The sequence below is a fragment of the Dreissena polymorpha genome, chromosome 12 (genome assembly GCF_020536995.1).
Source record: "Dreissena polymorpha isolate Duluth1 chromosome 12, UMN_Dpol_1.0, whole genome shotgun sequence".
Classification (NCBI taxonomy): Eukaryota; Metazoa; Mollusca; class Bivalvia; order Myida; family Dreissenidae; genus Dreissena; species Dreissena polymorpha.
Genome location: NC_068366.1, coordinates 34,333,817 through 34,353,816, shown reverse-complemented (window position 1 = coordinate 34,353,816; position 20,000 = coordinate 34,333,817). Strand labels below are relative to the sequence as shown.

General features: G+C 32.5%; 1 protein-coding gene across 6 annotated transcripts in view; it reads right to left on the bottom strand.

Annotated features, from left to right (window-relative positions):
• Positions 1-20,000, bottom strand: part of LOC127853941 (uncharacterized) — a 122,722-nt gene that overhangs the window by 63,120 nt on the left and 39,602 nt on the right. The window contains exon 1 of one of the 6 annotated variants that reach the window (XR_008036802.1): positions 16,046-16,130. The exons of 4 other annotated variants lie outside the window; for them this stretch is intronic. The gene's annotated coding sequence lies outside the window, so the exon portion shown is untranslated. Of the gene's footprint in view, positions 1-16,045; positions 16,131-20,000 lie in introns of those variants that run through there. One more of the 6 variants, XR_008036804.1, reaches the window with a different exon arrangement.

Here is a 20,000-nt window from a genome sequence, read left to right as displayed (position 1 = left end):
TCATTGCGTCCTAAGCAATCAAACATATCAACCGAAAATACCAGCGAATACAGTATTATATATGACATCGATCTGATATATCGCCTCAGACATGCGAGAGCGCCACGATGAGTGAAGAGTGTGTGTATGAGAGTTTGTTTACAGGTCCTACTGGCCTCTTCACGAGATTTGTGTAGCCCGACCTGAATGATGAATGAAATGGATGTAGTAACAGTTATATGAACACGATATATCCGTACCAATATCCATGTGAGCATATACTAATAATAATTAATTTTTAATCGCCATAAGCTTGAAAATAAACGTAAATAGATACAACAAAGACCAATTCGGAGACTTTAAAATTTTTTAATTACCTCCCCTGCAATAGAAAATATATATGGAGACTCGCATTCTATGGAATATCAAAATCTCAATATATCTTTCTCCGAAATTTTTTTCTGGTAAAAATCATCTTAAATTTAGCTGTATATTCGTATGTAATTAATTAAACAAGAGTTATAAAAAGGCATTGCAAAAAATATCGCGTTTTACTTGAATAAGTTACCCTCCCTTAAGCCTATCGGAATATCAAAAATACGTATATAAACAAAACGCGTTCCTTGCATAAGTGATAATAAAGCGCGTGCCCGTGCCACTCGTCCTCCAAATACTTACTAAATATAGTACAACGTATCTACAATCATTGCGACTAACTCATACCTCAGTAAATAAGTAACCAGGATAAATATACGTTTAGGTAATTAAGATATAAAACATACATATAAAATTTACATGTTCCCTGTCTGCCGAACCCGATCCATGGACTATAGCCACAAGAGGTTTCTATGTACCTATGTAGCCGGATTGCGCCCTCAGAGCGCCCAACACCGACACAGATCACGCTACTCTCCGGTCAAACACAATACTGCATAGGACTGCTGCCTTTGTCACCATATTATCAGAATCATTAACGTGCAAAATGGAAACTTTCAACTGTCCTTTCACTTCATACATAAGCCATTGTCGATCTTCAATGATCGCTTATTTCCGAGAGATGCATTTTATTTTTTTCAAACTTCGAATTTTGATATATGTTTAACTTATTCATTTAGATTACATTATTTTCACTATAAATATTGACTTTGATCCAATTATCATCTGAAAAATACGATTTCGCGATTTTTTCAAAGATCGAGCGAGCCTTTTTACCTGTTTACTTATATATATCTAATTTAAGGTTATACAGATGTAAAGTTGTCGTGGCCGAGTGGGTAAGGCGATGAAATTGAAATCTTTTGGGATTTTCCCGCGCAGGTTCGATTCCTGCCGACATCGCATACTTTTTGCGACGCGTTTTATTTCTTTTCTAACGTAATTTGATTTAATATAGCACATAAGCTATGTTTATTGTTAAATATGTTGAAAATTGTATGCACATCCTTCAATTTTAAAATTAAAACAACGTTATGGCTAAATTGATTAATTTACTGCTGAAAATACGAATGATGCATGTTGCATTTTTATTTTTATTTCAAAAAGTAAACGGTAAATCTGTCTATTTTTTGGTATTTTTGCTGTATATAGTGTTTCTATAAAAACTTAATTTAAAATATAACTTAAATGATACTATTTTGAATTTTATGACACTTTGTTTTTAACCGACCCAATTTTTACTTGGCTGAAATCACTTACATTTCATGGCGCTATTCCATAGATTAAAATTTGTAAAAAATAAATGTCTGTAAAAGAATACTTATTTCATCTTGTTTAAACTTTAAACACCTTTACTGCATATGTACACACCAACTGCATGCCCATATTTGGAAATTTGAATGAATTATGGAACTTTTATATACCCCAGGGGTGAAAATAAACTGGACAAAAGCCGAGCGTGAGGGTGGTTTTGAAAAAATCGGTTTATTTTTTTTAAGCATGGAAAGCTACCTACAAATTTGCATGTAGTTTAGTGAAATGATGCTGATTAGGAAAATAATTAATTAAATTATATTTTGATATGTGCCCATTAGAGGTGCGCAAGCTTAAAAAGGTAGAATTACCGAAATTCCCGTTCTTACACGTTGTAGCATGGATCGGGTATTGAACACGATACACGTGTGTATTAGCACCCTACTGTAGTCCCGGCGGGGTTATCAACTGCACCAATACACCGGTAAGCAACCAGGGGAATATCATATGTAAAAAGAACTATCATGCATGTTTGATTTGTTAAAGTGTGTCACAAAATTTCCCTAACTGCCGGTGTCGGCTATAATTTCGGTATAAACATGCAAAGAAATTAACATATATATAATGTTAATGCCGATATGTTATTGGACATTTTGTATGTCAAATGTTCATTATTTGTATTAAAATTAAGACGATTGTATTGAACACGATACACGTGTGTATTAGCACCCTACTGTAGTCCCGGCGGGGTTATCAACTGCACCAATACACCGGTAAGCAACCAGGGGAATATCATATGAAAAAAGAACTATCATGCATGTTTGATGTGTTAAAGTGTGTCACTAAATTTCCCTAACTGCCGATGTCGGCTATAATTTCGGTATAAACATGCACAGAAATTAACATATATATAATGTTATTGCCGGTATGTTATTGGGCATTTTGTATGTCAAATGTTCATTATTTGTATTAAAATTAAGACGATGCTTATTTGCCAGAAAGCGTTTATTTCAAATTCAAAACAAGCAATAATCATACATAATACCAAAATATAAAACTAACAAAATGACAACACTCTCGCTTAACGCAACGTTCAGAAGCACGCACACTTAACGAAATTAATGCAACTAATGCAAGCTGTAATTAATATGTGACTACTTGCTATACAACCAGTATCATGCGAAAATGATATTATTTAATTGTGGTTCCCTCTTTGAATTTATGTTGCCTGTCGACTTTTAGAATAATGTGTCAGTAAGAAATGTATTGCTTGCTCTACAACCAGCATCATGCGAAAATGGATCTTATTTAATTGTAAATCCCTCTTTGAACTTAAGTTGTCAGTCGACTTTTAGAATAATGTGTCAGTAATAAATGTTTTTCTTCAGTTTCACATGTTTTTTTAAGAAAATTTAGTGAAAGATGCAAATGTGTCTTATTTATTTTTTTCTGTGTCTTCAATGTATCTTATTTATATGTGACTGCGTGCTTATTTTTTTTCAAGAAATGAAAGATGCAAATGTGTCTTATTTTAATTTTATCCATGTCTTAAATGTGGCTTATTTATATAAGATAAAATGATATACTGCCAGTGTCATGCAAAAAAGGATCTAATTTCTTAATATCCACATTCACGCTTGTTCTTTATTAGCACCGTCTTTAATTAGGCTATCTATTTAAAGTACAGATTACTGTGAACTTAATAATTGTGCAACGGTGATGTTGATCCATTATCGTTGTTAATTTAAAATGTAGACAACAAGTTAGCAATTAATGAAATCAGTTATTTTGGAAGTAAATCTAATTTTTTCTGTACAGTAGCCAGGTGGATGTGTATTGAGCGGATAAGATAGGGATCACCACAACAAGTTTCTAATACACAGTATAGACTTCCCCTATTATTATTAATTACCTGATTGGAATAAATGAAGTGTTATAGATCATTTCATGTGAAAAGCAGGATTTCTGACATAATTTCAATCGTTTTGCTTTTATACACAATTTCATGAAACAATGAATATATTGGCGCGATGGAACACAATTTATAAATCAAGCTGACAGTATAGTATCATTTTTTAATTATGTGTAATTTAATTCGCATCTCTCCCTTAACTCGTTCAATGACACGTGAACTTATATCAATTATAAAACATCACGTGCATCATTAAATATTTTTTTTTAATTATGAAAACATATATGTTCTACATGGTTTTGTTTAGTTTTTTTTCTCAACCAGAGAGACATTATAAAACATTGTTATATATAAAGCGCTTTACTTTTCTACATTACATAAAGATATATCGATTTTTTTTGTTAAGTGTACGTGCTTGACATATTTATAAAAAGGCAGTGTTTTATTTTTGTAATAAAATCGAAAATTGACATTTAATTTGACGCAATCCACATTGTTTAGCGGCCAAGCGCAGTATTCCGCTCTCGGCGGCCGATGGTGTATTGCAATATATACAATGAAAAGCTGGGTTTCTGACATAATTTCAATTTTGTTGACGCGGAAGTGCTTTTTGGTGGCCAAAAATACTATTGTTCCCTTATTTAAACCTAAATCAGTATTTTTTTTACACTTGAAGGTTTGTATAGCGGGGATTTCGGTACCGGCGCGGGTTCATGTGCTTGTTAAGAATTACCGAAATCCCCGCTAAGAGGCAACATATTATCCTGATTTATGCTTTGATTAAACATTGATAACTAAATTGCAAAAGTGTATAGCATATTGTAAATAAGGTAGTACGATATCATTTGTTTCATCAGATTTGTTTGGAAAATACTTTCTGAAGACTTATTATTACTATGTCATGTTATATTTACATATACTTTTGTGTAACCAATGTTTTAAATGTACATTTTACCTTTTTTACATTCGTTTACACATTTTTCACATTAATAAACTATTTAATAATGGAAAAAATATTCTGATAAGAGTGTTTAAATGATTAACACTAATATGATTGTGTACAAATCAACATTAATGCAAAGCCAAAACCCAAACATAATGACATATAGACCCTTTAAGGCGTAATATGGGGGATTGGCGTAAACATGGGTGATTTCGGCTCTGGGCGTACGAATGTAGCAGTATCGAAATCCCCGCTAATTATTTTCCAAAAGAAGTAACCGAATGGAAGATAATACATGTCACTGGTTGCTAATGAAAAAAAACACTATAATAATTTTGTTGACACTTGAAGGTTTGTACAGCAGGATTTCGGTACCGGCGCGCGTTTAAGTTCTAGTGTAGAATTACCGAAATCCCCACTGAGAGGCAACTTAATGCTGTCAAGAGTGCTTAATAATTAAAATTAATATCATTTTTTTGCACCTTAACATTCATGTGAAGTCAAAAACCATTCATACCGATGACCTATTGACCCTTTAAGGCGTAAATATGGGGATTTCGGTACTAAGCGGGAGAATGTAGAATTACCGAAATCCCCTTTTAATCATCGCACATTAGTGTAACATAAATTTTAACACAATATATGTAGGGAAACTCATATGATTCGCGTAATGTGAAAATGATTATTATGCTATAATTCGACCACGAAACTTGACGTGACTTAATCTCGGACATTATGGAATGGAGCTACGCTTGCCCGTATTTGACATAAGACCCATTTTCGCAAATTATCTTATCAATGCTTATATGAATTTGATTGCTATAATCTAATGCGTATTCGACACGAAATTATTGTCAAGGTTTTTCATTTTGTCAATATTTATCATAGCAGGGGACATTGCTGACATCAATATGGATACTGTTTTCATTTTCTGTCGAGAAATGATATGACTTATTATCAAGATTATTTTATAGTACGGTAGCGTTCTCTTCACAAGTGAGATTTATTTGTACTGGTAAATTGCTCTTATACTCACCATTCGGACTCGACGATCGGCTCGAATAAAAATGTTAGTCGCTTAAAAGTACAAATTCATCATATTGAGCACGATTATTATTATTATTATTATTATTATTATTATTATTATTATTATTATTATTATTATATTATTATTATTATTATTATTATTATTATTAAATAGCTTTTAGAAACTTATACCTTAAAAAAAATCCCATGGGACAAAAAAATCCCATGGGAAAAAAAATCCCATGGGACAAAAAAATCCCATGGGACAAAAAATCCCATGGGATTTTTGTATTATTTTAAAACACGATATAACGCGTTGAAATCGCGAGAAATGCTCATCATTTGTTAAAAGGTAGTGTTTCTGAAGGTTACATGAATAAATCTCTAAAAATCAGAAAAAAATCCCATGGGATTTTTTTTTCCCATAAAAAAATGGGATTTTTTTTTCTATCAAAGTAAATTGAACGAAAATAAGCACAAATGCTTTAACAATGCTTAAAATCGATAACTAAGCAAAAACGAACGTGTTTTATGTTTTTGAAAATCCCATGGGATTTTTCTCCCATAAAAAAAGCTGGAGAAAAATCCCATGGGAGAAACCAAAATTCCCATGGGATAATGAAAAATCCCATGGGATATTACAAAAATCCCATGGGAACCCCAACTTTGCAAATAAAGTTCATAGTGAAGAAAACGCATTTAACAAGCAAAAATAACCAATTATTAATCACAAGTTAGACTTTTATCTTATACTTTATCACAAATAAGCAAACCTTCAAGAAAAAGGGTACTTAAGTTTGCGAAATTTCGGTTTCGCAAAGTTTTTCCGGTGGCCGTTATACATGAATGTACACACACTTTAAAACAATGTTGCAGTGTCTCATATTGTATATTTGCACAATAAAGATATGCATATTTAACAAATAAATCCACATGTTCAAATAACTAGAGGTCCCTTTCATAAACCTTTTGAAATACAATATGACAATATAATTGGTTGTCATAAAATGACGCAGGATATTTTAATAAAATAATGGAAGTTTGTCAACAAATCAGCGCAGAGGTTTAACAGACATTGAGTCAATTGAAAGGATTCGCTTAATCGTGGGGTAATAGATTGAAAGACACACAACGAGTTAGGCATGTCTTGAACAATCTGATTTTTACTTTCAACCTATGATCTCTTAAATGCTTGCAGTATTAGCTTCCCAATTTATTTAAAGTGCCCGACAACTATAGCTTTAAGATAAGACACCTGGATAGCTCAAGTATGAATTGTATTTCTAATGATCTCAAGGCAATCGTGATAATACTTGAAATGCTATAAAAGTTTATCGGAAAACATACAGAACGGCATTTTAATGTATCATTATGTAAATATGTGCAGCTATGAACTGTGCGATTACGAATACTCCCCATGTGTTCATTCTATTAATCAATAGTTTGACGATGTTCAAACACTTACGCAAATGTTCAAATTCAGAGGTATTACAGTAGGTTTATGGGTTGTGGAAAAAAGATATTGGCAGAAATTTCGATCTTTCATATAATCAGGTTGCGGGTTCTCATGATTGTTCAAATAAGGGAAACATATCATAATTGCATATCATACTTGCAAGATAAGAACATACATACAAAGTACTTTAGACTAGTAAAAATACATCGTCTTGGCAATGGTGTTTGGAGTGATGGGTTTCTTATGTGTTGCTGTGTGTACAGTGTGTGTGTGTGTGTGTGTGTGGTGTGTGTGTGTGTGTGTGTGTGTGTGTGTGTGTGTGTGTGTGTGTGTGTGTGTGTGTGTGTGTGTGTGTGTGTGTGCGTGCGTGCGTGCGTGCGTGCGTGCGTGCGTGCGTGCGTGCGTGCGTGCGTGCGTGTGTGTGTGTGTGTGTGTGTATAACAAATGTTATTTTGTAACTGTTAAACATATATGTAAATATATATGTAAATAACTTTTACTGATAAATGCACCTGATATGTACATGTACCTGAAATCAAACACTTTGGCACGCCTACGTGAGTTTTTCTATATTTTTGGTTTTCTAACAAGGAATATACAATTTCCCCCCCACACCAAAAAAGGCTACCTAGATCTAATATCCATTTTTGTGTTAACTCACCTTTGTGTCTCAAATATATACTAAATATAACGTTCATGTCTAAATTTACACTTTTTAATATATAAACTCTAGTTACATTTCATTAGAATAGAACTTACATTTTTCTCCGAAATGACCCAATAACCCTGGCCTAGGACATATACACGTTATATTAATTTTTGTTATACATTTTCCTCCCATTGCTTCCAAACGTTTACTTATCTATTTATCTTTTATTGTATTTTCACAATCAAAACTACATGCTGATGCATCAGCATATATCTAAACAGATATCTAACGCGATGCAACATATCTCACCATTAACCGGTTATATGCTTCTTTGTCATGTGTTACATGAGGCATATTGCCTCTTTTCCTGAATAAACATCTACATTATGTTATATTTTCCTCACTACATGTATTATTCTGTACTACGTATTATATAACAAATGCTTTATTATTGGATTGTAAAACTTTTCACTTGTTCATATGCCTTTGTATTTTCATAGAGAATATATCGTACTTCATAACATTGTGTAACAATATGCATGTTTTTATTATGACCTTGACTTTGATATGTGTAGAACATCTTTTGTATACTTTTGTGTACTCATGGGCATTTCTGCCCCGATGTATTTGGAAATAAATAAAAAAAAAAAATCCATAAAAAAATCCATCATACGTCGTTGTCAGAAAGTGAAAGTACTTATGACAGAACTGAAGTCAAGTACAGGTAGGCCATATCTTTAATTTGTTGAAGTAAATGCTTCAGTGTATGATATTCAAAGCATCACACATTCAAATTTTCAATAGTAATGTTTACGTTCAAAAAACAACGCAATTGTATTGTATTTGTTTGTTTGCTTATTTTATCCATTTGTCACGTGTATATTGGTATGAAATGTTATGCACTGTATATTCAAAAGGGAGGAGAATCAAATGATAAACAGCAACGGCAGGATGAAAGGCCGCTCCCTGCAGATTGATGTCTTTCGTATTGGAAAACTGTCTCATCCAAGACTATCTTGTTTAAAGGCATACCCAATGTACTTGATTAGGTCTGTGGACAATACTGACAGCCATTATCATTTTGCAAGTGTGCATCTTTCATATTATGAACAATATTGAGAACATCTCGAGAAGATGTCACAAAGACTGATGCTAGCGATGTGTACTATCAAGATCACCGTTTACTATTATGGGATAAATTGCTTTTTGTTAAATTTTAAATCGGTCGTACAATGTCCATCGAATTCTAACGCTTCCTTTATCATAATAATTAGAGCTTGGAAACAACCATGCATGCACATTAAATTATATTTTGTTTAAAGCTTAATACGCTTCATGCTATAATACAATAATATGAAATATATATTATCTTTAAGCTATTTTAATTATGATCATAACAATGTGTGTACGGAGCATTATGTTTCCGTTTTGTTGTCAATAATGTGTTAATAATTCTGACAAGGTATACAATATAATTGTGTAATGGGCCATGACCTTCTGTAGGTCGAGTCGACATGATTATAATATGGTAACAAGTATGTGTATGCCAGACACTACGTGCAGAAAAAAACATGCATGGTGTTTATAGCAGTCTAAGAAAACTTTCGTGTTTTCTACGTGTTTATATTATGCTCAGTCATTAAAATTACGTTTTTTACTGGACAGAAAAGTGAGCAATGAAGAACTTTTAATAGTTGAACATATTATAATTACAATATGCTTGATTTAAGAGTTCGATGCTCGTTGTATAAATCTATTGTTTCGAGAAAAAGTTGTCGGCCCGAAAAGACAATGCCACACTTATCCAACGGTTATGAATAATAATGTGTTGTTGTAATTAATAAAAAGGTTCAACATGTATGAATTTAATGAGGAAAGTTTTAAACGACTTTATTTAAAATATCGCATATGATATATGTTGCTAGGAATGTTGAAACTGCTTTTACGGGCTCATCAGAACGTGGTTTTTGAGTTTAATAAAAGTGATATTATGTGCATTTTTCACCGTTGAAATGAGCTGAAAAGAATTAACAGGTCAAAATAATAAGCTAAAATGTGGTAACTGACAAATTATCTGCAACTCATCTTTCTACCAGTTGTTTATAAAACATATATTATATTTTACATGACTGTCCAAGTCCTCTAAGCCGAGCGGAACTTTCTTTTTATTAGGATCAAAGTTAGTTTCGTGTGTCGTATGAATAGATATCGTTGAATGAAATTAAAATGATCCGTAAAACAAAATTGTGCCTTTGTGTCGTATGAACAAATCTTCACTACAAACTAAATTTAGATTCACATCGTACATGCATGATATACATGCTGGCGAATTCGACTGTTGATATTCAAATGCATTATTTTTCTCTTTCCGGGATACTGTTTAAGTTTGTTGATGCTGAAACACTTGATATAAGTGTATATGAAGTGAAAACACCAAATATAAACAACGGTTGCGATAGACACCTATAAATATAAACATATACTGTTAGATGCGTCCTATGTCACTTTAAGCTTTTCTAAAACTGAACAAAATGAAATATTGTTTCGAATGTAACTAGGTAAACATAAATAAACTTATTTCTATTACGTGTGTTTAAAGTACTCTGCTTGAGTTACATTTCTGCACTTATCCAGTCAATCTTATAATGCCCTATTTAATACGCCAAGAATAGCCGTTGATATTTGATACGTCCTAAAGAGTTGCTATTAAGTGTTTTTTTGCACAATAGTCTATTTGGCAACTTAACCGGTTAGTGCATCTGAGTAATCGAGTATTGGACTGAGTTTATCCTTAATTATCTCCTGTGATTTAATTTTATCATCGGCTCTCCCGTGTATGTTTTAGCAAACGTAATACATATTTATAGACTAGTCTGGTATTTTTTTCAAATAGTCTTGATATTAAATAATGTAAAACATGACATTTTAAAGACATTTCATAATTATTTATATTTATCTAGATACATATTTGAATAGTAAATCAAGCATTTATATTATACTACTTTAGGGTATCCGTTGTTTAGGAATATTGTTTTTTACCATTTATTCGCCAATATGCATTGTACAGTTGAATACAAACATCACTGGAATACTAACAAATTAAATTACAGTACAATCAGTCATGTTACAATTATGTATGTCAGTGCTATAAAAATACAACACAAAAATACTAATAATTATGAATATTCGAATATTACATGAGAAAGAGATGGGTGATTTTTTAAGACTGCATCAACGTTGTTTTGCGTAAATCTAATGATTTTTGGGCGCAAGCAACACAGATATTACACGAAACACAACGTTTCAATTATACAGAGCTCTTTGCCTGTTTCTTGCATATTCTGCATTTTTCAAAGCCAATTTTTTTCCATATATTCAAGTTGCTTGGATTTTAGTAACGCGGTATTTTTAATAGTATATGTTATTGAAAATGTTCGCACGGAAATGTACAGCTTGCTTGTTTTTTATTAAATAGGTATGACTTTGTAATACAAACAGGATATTATCAGGCAGTTAACCTCTACACGAAGGTGTTTACTTTGATGTTCTTGTTTTGACATTATAAAAACAGTTTGCGATGTTAACGTGTACATTCTAACTTGTATAAACTTTTTGTTTAATGAGATTTCGTGGCGAGATACTTTTTAAATATAGTAAGATAGTACATATGTTCTGGTTTGGATGGTCGGTATAGACACTAACGACCAAGTTTGCTAATAACCTCAATTCACGTGCTAAGATAAATGTTTCAAAACCGGACACTAACTTCTCATATTTACTTTTGAAGTCATCTCATATTTACATTGTCTGAGTAAACACTTGGCCTTTGTTATTGCGGTTTTGTACGGTTAGCGGGCATGATCGTAGGCGGAAGGATAAATAGACGAAGAAGGAAATGTCCTTTGTCCTAAAATAGAACTACTGATAACTATTACAATGGGACTCCATGCTAGCTCAGGCATGTTATGTTTAATATTCGGTGAACGATAATGAAAAAAATATTCCGTGCAGCGTGCGCTTTGTATACGCTATATGTTAACTACTTATTTTGCGTATGACAATATAGCCATTTAAAAAAACAAAATATAGTTTAAAACAATGTTCTTTGCCACTCACAACGCCCACTGATGAATGTACCAAGAAGGTCACCTTATTCATATAAATATTTTTTCTTAAAGCCGATTGTAAACAAAAAAATATATGTTATAATACACAAGCGTTGATATTAAAAACACAATAAGTGACACATAGCACCACATTATTATAAGCATTCACCTGACTTTAGCATTACCGTTACCATAATTATATTATTACAATAGTAAAAATAAGGCACAATACGCGTTTAAATAGCTGTTCCCCATATTAAAGGGGACTTTTCACGTTTGGGTAAATTGACAGAATTGAAAAAAGTTGTTTCAGATTCGCAAATTTTCGTTTTTAGTTATGATATTTATGAGGAAACAGTAAATTCCGAACATTTACCATGCTCTAATATATCCATTATACGCATCTTTTGACAATTTAAAAACCTGAAAATTATAAAGCGTTGCAACGCGAAACGAATTAATAATTTGGAAGAGTTCTGGTGTTGTCGTTTTATTTTGGCAACTACGAGGATTGCTTATATAAGGTATAAAAACATACAATATTGTATTAGGAAAGATGGCCGACTGGTCTAAGTCGTTTTTGCTTCAGGACTCCAGGGGTCATTGGTGCGAGCCCTGCTGAGGGTTACCTTTTTTTCTTTTTTTTCAATTTTATTATTGAATTTTACTGGAGCTTTTTAGATCCAATGTTTACTGTATCAATATAAACCATTAAATGACAAACTTCAAAACATGCCAAAATCTGTGAAAAGGCCCCTTTAAGTATGTCACACAAAGTTATTGCTGAGTATAAAAGCCTTTACAAAATTGAACTGATATAAAGAGGTTGCAGTGTTGATCAATGCAAGTGGAACTTGCACTAAAGTAGGAATAAACAACATATTAAACAGATGTTTGCGTTTATAACATTGTTTTCTTGTGTGTTTGTTTATGCATTTGCGTGGTGTTTTGGCGGATGGGAATTGTTCTTTGTAAAAAATGAGATTTTTGGTAAATGCAATTTAAATCTAAGCGGCTTTTACAGGTCGGGAACCTGTGTTCTATTTATAAACTTTGTTAATTATTGTCGTTTCTTTGACTTACGCATGCTTTGTCAAGTTGTTGTTTGATACAGCATAACTCAGGCATAAAAATTAAAAAGGTAGATAATATACAAATTAATTTTATTAAGCAGGCATAACAATCTCAAGATTATTTTCATGGTGTTATATTAGAGAATTTCTTACGATGTCTTCAAATTTGTCACTACAAGGTAGTTTATAAATCGACTATACTGGGTAGGTTAAGCATTCTATTGTTTACAGCAGAACATTACATTGAACTAAAGCTATGGGGCATGACATTCAAATTGATGAGACATCAAATTCTAGTTAAAAGTTTGTCTTAATGGATAAGTTGAATTCCCAATTCATTTTATTAAACAAGAAGACACTGTATCTAAGAATCCTGAACGTATTTGTTCACAAGCCTGGGCATGTTAAGTAAATGATTACATAGTTCTTGTAGCTCTACATATTAACATACATTAAACTAAGTGACCTAACATTTTCTCAGACTGTTGTGGATGATTAAAGAAGAAGAACACGACCAGCACTCAACAAACTGCTGAAAAAAAAGTTCAGAAAGTACATTTCGAACCTCGTTTATCTCGTGGGTGAGTCGAATGTAAGGTGCGGTTGAGTACGTGAAAATAGCGGAAGTAGCATCAAAGTCGTCCGTGAGGCAACTTGTCATGGCGAATAGAATTTCACATTTCTACAGCAATTCATTCAGAGCGAGAGGGATACCGGGGCGCTGGATTCGACAACGATTCCTCACAACACAATGACAGCCCAGTTACATTTACCGGATCTAATTCAGTGTGCTGCAGACATTATTAGACAATGTGTACCTCCTCATAAAAATAAACGATGCAAACCGCTGCCATAAAACTATTGAACATTATCGTCCTAAATGTAGCATCAAGTTAATGTTTTCAGATGTGTTCAACCCTCTTTTTCAAAAACGTATCAACATTTGAAATGGTGGATTTGTCGACATTCATGTCCAACATCATAAAACAAACAGCAATATTATCAAAGTAAGTCATTTAATTTTAACATTCTCAAAGACAAAAACATTCAGATAATAAGTCGATTCATATATTCCAAAAACCTAATAAAACGTTTGGATTTATTTTTTTTCAAAAAATAATTAACTGTTGTAGAACCCAAAATACGACTTGATGATTGTGACTGTAATAATAACTTCCATAATAATATCTCTATATGCTAGTTGCATTTGACTTATGGCATAGTAAATAAGAATTTATCTATGCATCCAATAATTCGTTTTTGAAGAGTTGGGATGGGTGCGATCGGGTTAATGCAACATGCACAATGTATAATCTACAGAAGCATGGTCTTCTGATTAAAGCATTTATATAAAATATCTCAACTTACACTCTGAATCATCCACAAAAACACACAAGTCCCCTAAACAGCAATTTTTTTTATCATATAAATGTGATTTCATTGGTTATTATATTTTTAATACGTTTTTGTTCAATGTCCAATTTAAACAAGGTATTTCCCATTGAATCTTAAGTGCAAGTTCTACCCGTAGAATCAGACTGAATCGCAATACAATTTTGGAACACAAATTCGAAAATGAAGGTGTATATACTGTTAAGTATTTTTTACAACTTTAATCACTTAACTGAGACACAACTTCTACCACCAACAGTGCTTATTTTACACTTTGATTTATTCTTATTTATAGTCGTGTCTTTTTATTCATTTATCAGAATAACGATTATGTTTTATTAATAACCGAACTGAATAAATATTGATAATATTATATGAAGACATGTTGTTGTTAGTGCGAATTATGGAAGTGAACTTCATACTCACTTCAATAATAGCTTTCATTGTAATTGTAGTTGTGGTATTTCCTCTTACGGTTAGTGTAAACAGATTGTAAAACGTAAAATTAAGAACTGTGGACTAAAATAATGATTAAATAATGTTGCTCTCGATGATTCTTTGTTTTTTATCGTAGCTAGTTTAAAATAATGATCTTGTGGAATGTACGACCGGCAAATTGGCTAAACAATAATGCTGGTGGTGGTTGTGTTATATATATGCCGTGGTTATGCAAGAATAATTGCCCATGAGAACTACTTCACCAACTTATAAGGATACTGCTATCGGTGTTGTCTAAAACCAGCATATTGACATAATAATGGCTAGGGTGGTGTTTTTGTTTTGTTTTGCTCATGACTAGTTTCAAATTGTCCATGACAAGTGTCAGACCAAAATACTGTCTAAAATAATAATGCTGGTAGTGGTCATTTCTTATGATTACCATAGCTGGAGTAAAACAATTCCCATAAAAACTGAAATATAGCGAACAGTTAAACTCCATAGACTCTATCAAGGAAAAAAACCCTGTCAACATTGTGTTAAACATCACACCAAATTTAAAACTGGGATCAACGCCTTCGAACGGTCAATGCAAATTATGGGGGTTTAAACCGCTTTGTGGGCCTTCCGAACCTAATACTTACCACAGTATTGATCACAAACCAAACACGTGAATTAACTTTACATATGCAAAGAGGAAATAACAATTTACGAATGCTAAAACATGCCGTGTTTATCGATGAATACATTCACAGTTTTAGTGCACAATGTCTTAAAGTAACATCAATACTCAAAATCAACGAATTTTTCGCAAACTATTTCGTAAAATAAAGTTAACCCATAACAAATCAGTGTTCCTTATTGCAATAGGCAAAATTTTAACAAAATACGTGCTATGGTAAGTTGGTAACATATCTTGTTAAATCTATATTGCCAGACCACATCTCGTGTTGAAATTGTTGCTTTTGCTTCAAGAAACAGTGCTTGTTTATGTATTGACTTTATTTTGTTGAAATAGTGTACGAAATATTCGTTGATGTTGAGGGTTTATGGGCTTTTAAGTATTATACATATTTTTAAAAGATTAGAGGGTTGGTTTGTAAGTTTTACGAATAGAAACACAAAGGATCCATCTAAACAAATATTGAATTGTCAAAGTAGCTGTGTTCTATGGAAAATTGTTCAACAAACTAGGTGTACGAGCAATCGTACACATGTTTTTATACGCTTAACAAAATTATACTTAAATTTATTTTCTAGTGAAAATAAACCTTAATATAAGCTTGAAATACATCAACAACGACTACTTCTACATATTGCTATGATCTAATACCGTGACAACATTTTAAAATGATTTAGATAAGATGATGAAAATTTCCTACCTGTGAAAATAATCCCGAGATAAACGTATCCAATAGTGTTAAACATATAACATCAAAACGAAAGTAGTTTCGTTTTTGAATAACTTGACACAGTTTCCAACTAGGTCATGGTTATGGTTTGCATTAAGCAAACAATTATTACTCAATGATTGAACGTTCAACATCAAAACACGGACTTTGCACGGTATATACATTATAAAGAGTATGAGTGAAGCTATTCTTATGCACGCGGATGTATGCTATTAATACAATATTAAGATCTTAAAGAATATGTCTTCAACGATATTTCTATAAACAAAATATTTGAGAACAAAAGAATGTCTCTTATAGCTGCGCTGTGGGGCTAATTAATGAGGAGTTTATGAGTTAAATCTTGTCCGTGAAATAAAAGTGTACCATACAAGTTTAACGCGCAAGGTTAGCTGTGGACGAATGAATCAATTTCGGCACGTGCATTAAAATTAGTTTAATCACAAAGTAAGCTTTATTATGCAAACCGTTCTAGTCTGTAGTTTGTGATATCAGCGCAAGGTACCCTCTTACATCCTCAATATACATGTACTTTCATTGTCCAGTGTACAATGATATCAGAGAAACTTTGTTTAATCGTGCTTCCGAGACAAATGTGTGTTCTTCTTAACACTAAATGATGTTGACAAATCTAAATATTTTGCAATTCTAATATCATACGAGCCTGTGCTAAAACCTCCTTTCTAATGCTACAGAGGCGAGTACTTTTAATTTGTAAGTAATCTTTTTATTTTGTACATAATGTGATAATTGTTTTAATTTTCCCCCTTTATATTGCGCCTGAAGCCATTTTACTAATACGGTTCACGGTGATCTGATCAATGTGATATATGATTTCTTATATCCATTTTTTCAACTTAGCACGATAGAATTTTTGTTTTATCCTTCAGTATCCTACCATTGTTTAAGGCAGTTCTTGATTAATTGGTTTAACAAAGTTTCTTCAGTTTTAACTTTTTAACTTTCTATTTTATTCATTGTGCAAAATTGTTGAATTGATAAAAGTCGTAATGTATGTAATTTGTATATATAAGTGGAATTCTTAACTGCGATAGTCTCTTACAATTCAATATGGAATGGCAACGTCTCAAATTACTCTCTTTTTTTCTTTAAACATTGACATTAGACATTGTGTAATTATTTGTATTGTAATCACCATGTGTGTCTATTGATAAGACTTAAATAAAGATATACTACTACCACTACAATTATTTTGATGAATAACCACACCTAAGTAGAACTGGCGCTCCGCGTCATTATTTGATAAATTAAGAAACAATTTTAGTGTCTTGCTGCCGATAATCATGATACTGACTGATACACATGTCCCAAAAGGTATTACACTTAAAAATCATATTCAAATATTGTCACTTCCTACTGCAGCACACGCCAGTTACACGGTAATTACATGTCGATTAAAGTAAAGTAATGAATACTATTTCAACGATTTATTTCTTATAATACCCAGTTGCTTTAACAGCCCGATTCGGCAATATTTTGCATTCAGTTTCATATATTTAATACTAATTGCATGTAAATTAATAAATTAATAAACTATGATGACTATACTTTCACAAAAGCAACCACTGATAAACGAACCTATTGCAGAAAAGACGATTTCGGATTAACCATATTTGTTTACGTATGCCCTTGATGTTCGTGCATGGTGACGACATTTCACGATAAACACTACCCACAGCCCCATACATTTTATCGACATGATAATTTAATATAATATCGTATGAGTAATGTTGCGACTGATGCCGTTTTACTATGTTTAAAATGACACCGATTGACTGATATCCCTTGATGTGGTCAAGATGAGTTCGGATCGATTCATTTTGATAACGACTAAAAGGTGTCGATATGTATTCGGGGCGATTCAGTGAAATGCAATCACAGAACACATAACGTTGAGGTTTATACGGATAAGATCGTATTTACTTATTATACACGATAAAATTAACATTACGTTTTCATGAAAACTATGCACGTCAAATTTACACGAGTGTAGCGTTATGAAGATTGCATAATGTTGTTTCGTTCTTATACAGTAAATATCCTAGTGTTTGATATGTTATATGTTGATATGTTCTGGAAGTAATTATTTTGAAGTTATGTTGATATGTTAATGTCGGTTATAATCATGAAGGCGGTCCTTTATTCCTCTCACATGCAATATTTAAAATGTAAATTTCAAGAATACGATTTATGTGATTTTGTTTAATATAAGTATTTTTTTTAGTTCAAACACTAACAATTCTATTTCATTATAATCGATTGTCGATGGCTAATTAAATGATTTTAAAAGTTTGCGAACGCCAAATTGAAATCGATCTTATGAAAATCAATACGCACTGTCGTGTTGGATAGTTCACTTATTTTATAATATATGACACATTTAGTTATTTTCATAAATATGGATAGTTGAGGGCGAAATACATGTGACTTGTAATGAAATTCCATAATGATGACATGTCAGGTTTTAATTCTATGATTGAGAAATGTACATAAAGTTCGCTCCGCAAATTTATAATATTTATTGCGGAAAGATCGACAGTCAAATCGACTTACTGACTAACTGAAAAACCGACCAACCAAGCAACCAATCAACCAACCGACCGACCGACACAGTGACTCAAAATTATTCCCTCTGTATTTTTGTTTCCGGAAATATCGGGCTTAATCAAGTCTTAAATAGAAAACAGATTAACATTTACTGATCATATTAATTGTTTAAAGCCAACACGTTAGGCATCTCTTAGTCACAAGCGAGATTCTTTACAACAATCAGCTAGCTAATCCCTATGTTGAATGCACTTCTTACTTATGATTTACAATCACTGAAACACGGTTCGATATGTTCTTTGGAATTGGTCTGGTTTTTGTTTTGCAAAAAAAACAAACACACTTTGATGGAGGAAAAATGACTTGACAAAATAATATCGAAATGATTTTTTTGAACCGCAACACCATTCAAATAAAATCACTACGAAAATCACTACGATCCAGTACCTATCAGAGCCTGCCGCAATAGTGACGAAGAATACTACCCCGACCCCTCAGTTAATAACATAGTGAAAAAATTTGCTACTAAACGATACATATGTAAAACGTTATGAGTCTTGTGGTTTTATATAGATTATTTTGCTCAGCGTTTTATTAATAACCATGAAGTCATACAAAACTTATTTGAAAAAGAGCATAACTTTTATAATTTTTAACGTATGGTTATAAAAATCTCACATGAACAACTTCAAACAATTGAAAACCAGCGCCTTAAGTTGGAATGTGTGGGCGTTACACTGTTTCATAAATTTGTGTTACCGGAATAAAGAAACCACATTCGTCTACTACAAATACTTATAAAGATAACCTCATTTATGCTTTTTTTACCGCCGAAATACAGTGGTTTTTTATTCAGTATTTTAACTATCCGAAGGCTATGCGAGCTAATTTTATTACGGACATACCATGAAGGCAAAGTGGTCATTTTAGCATGTTGTACACAACTGACATTTTCATCTCCTATTGAAATCCGATGTGGTTCGACATTGTGTTGAAATGGGGTACGAATCCTGAATCCGCCATCGGAGTTCGCACAGAGCAGGACTCGGACTGCTACTCGTGTGAGAAGCTGGATTTTATCTGTGACCCTTGTGGCCCCGCAAACACAAGAAAGGGTTGCGCTTGTATTGTACAGGTAAGATGGCATAGTGCTTTTCTTGTCAATAAAATGGTGTACACTCAGTAAGCTGTATCCTAGTACATAAAAATAAAGCTGGTAAAAGGAACATTAATTGAGTATTTCGACAAGAGAAAAGAAAAGAGCCACTTAGTAATTTTTATAGTGTTATCTTTTAACTGATTAATGTGTGGTTATAGAGTGTATTTGTTTCATCATGTTAACCAGAAAAAAATAGAG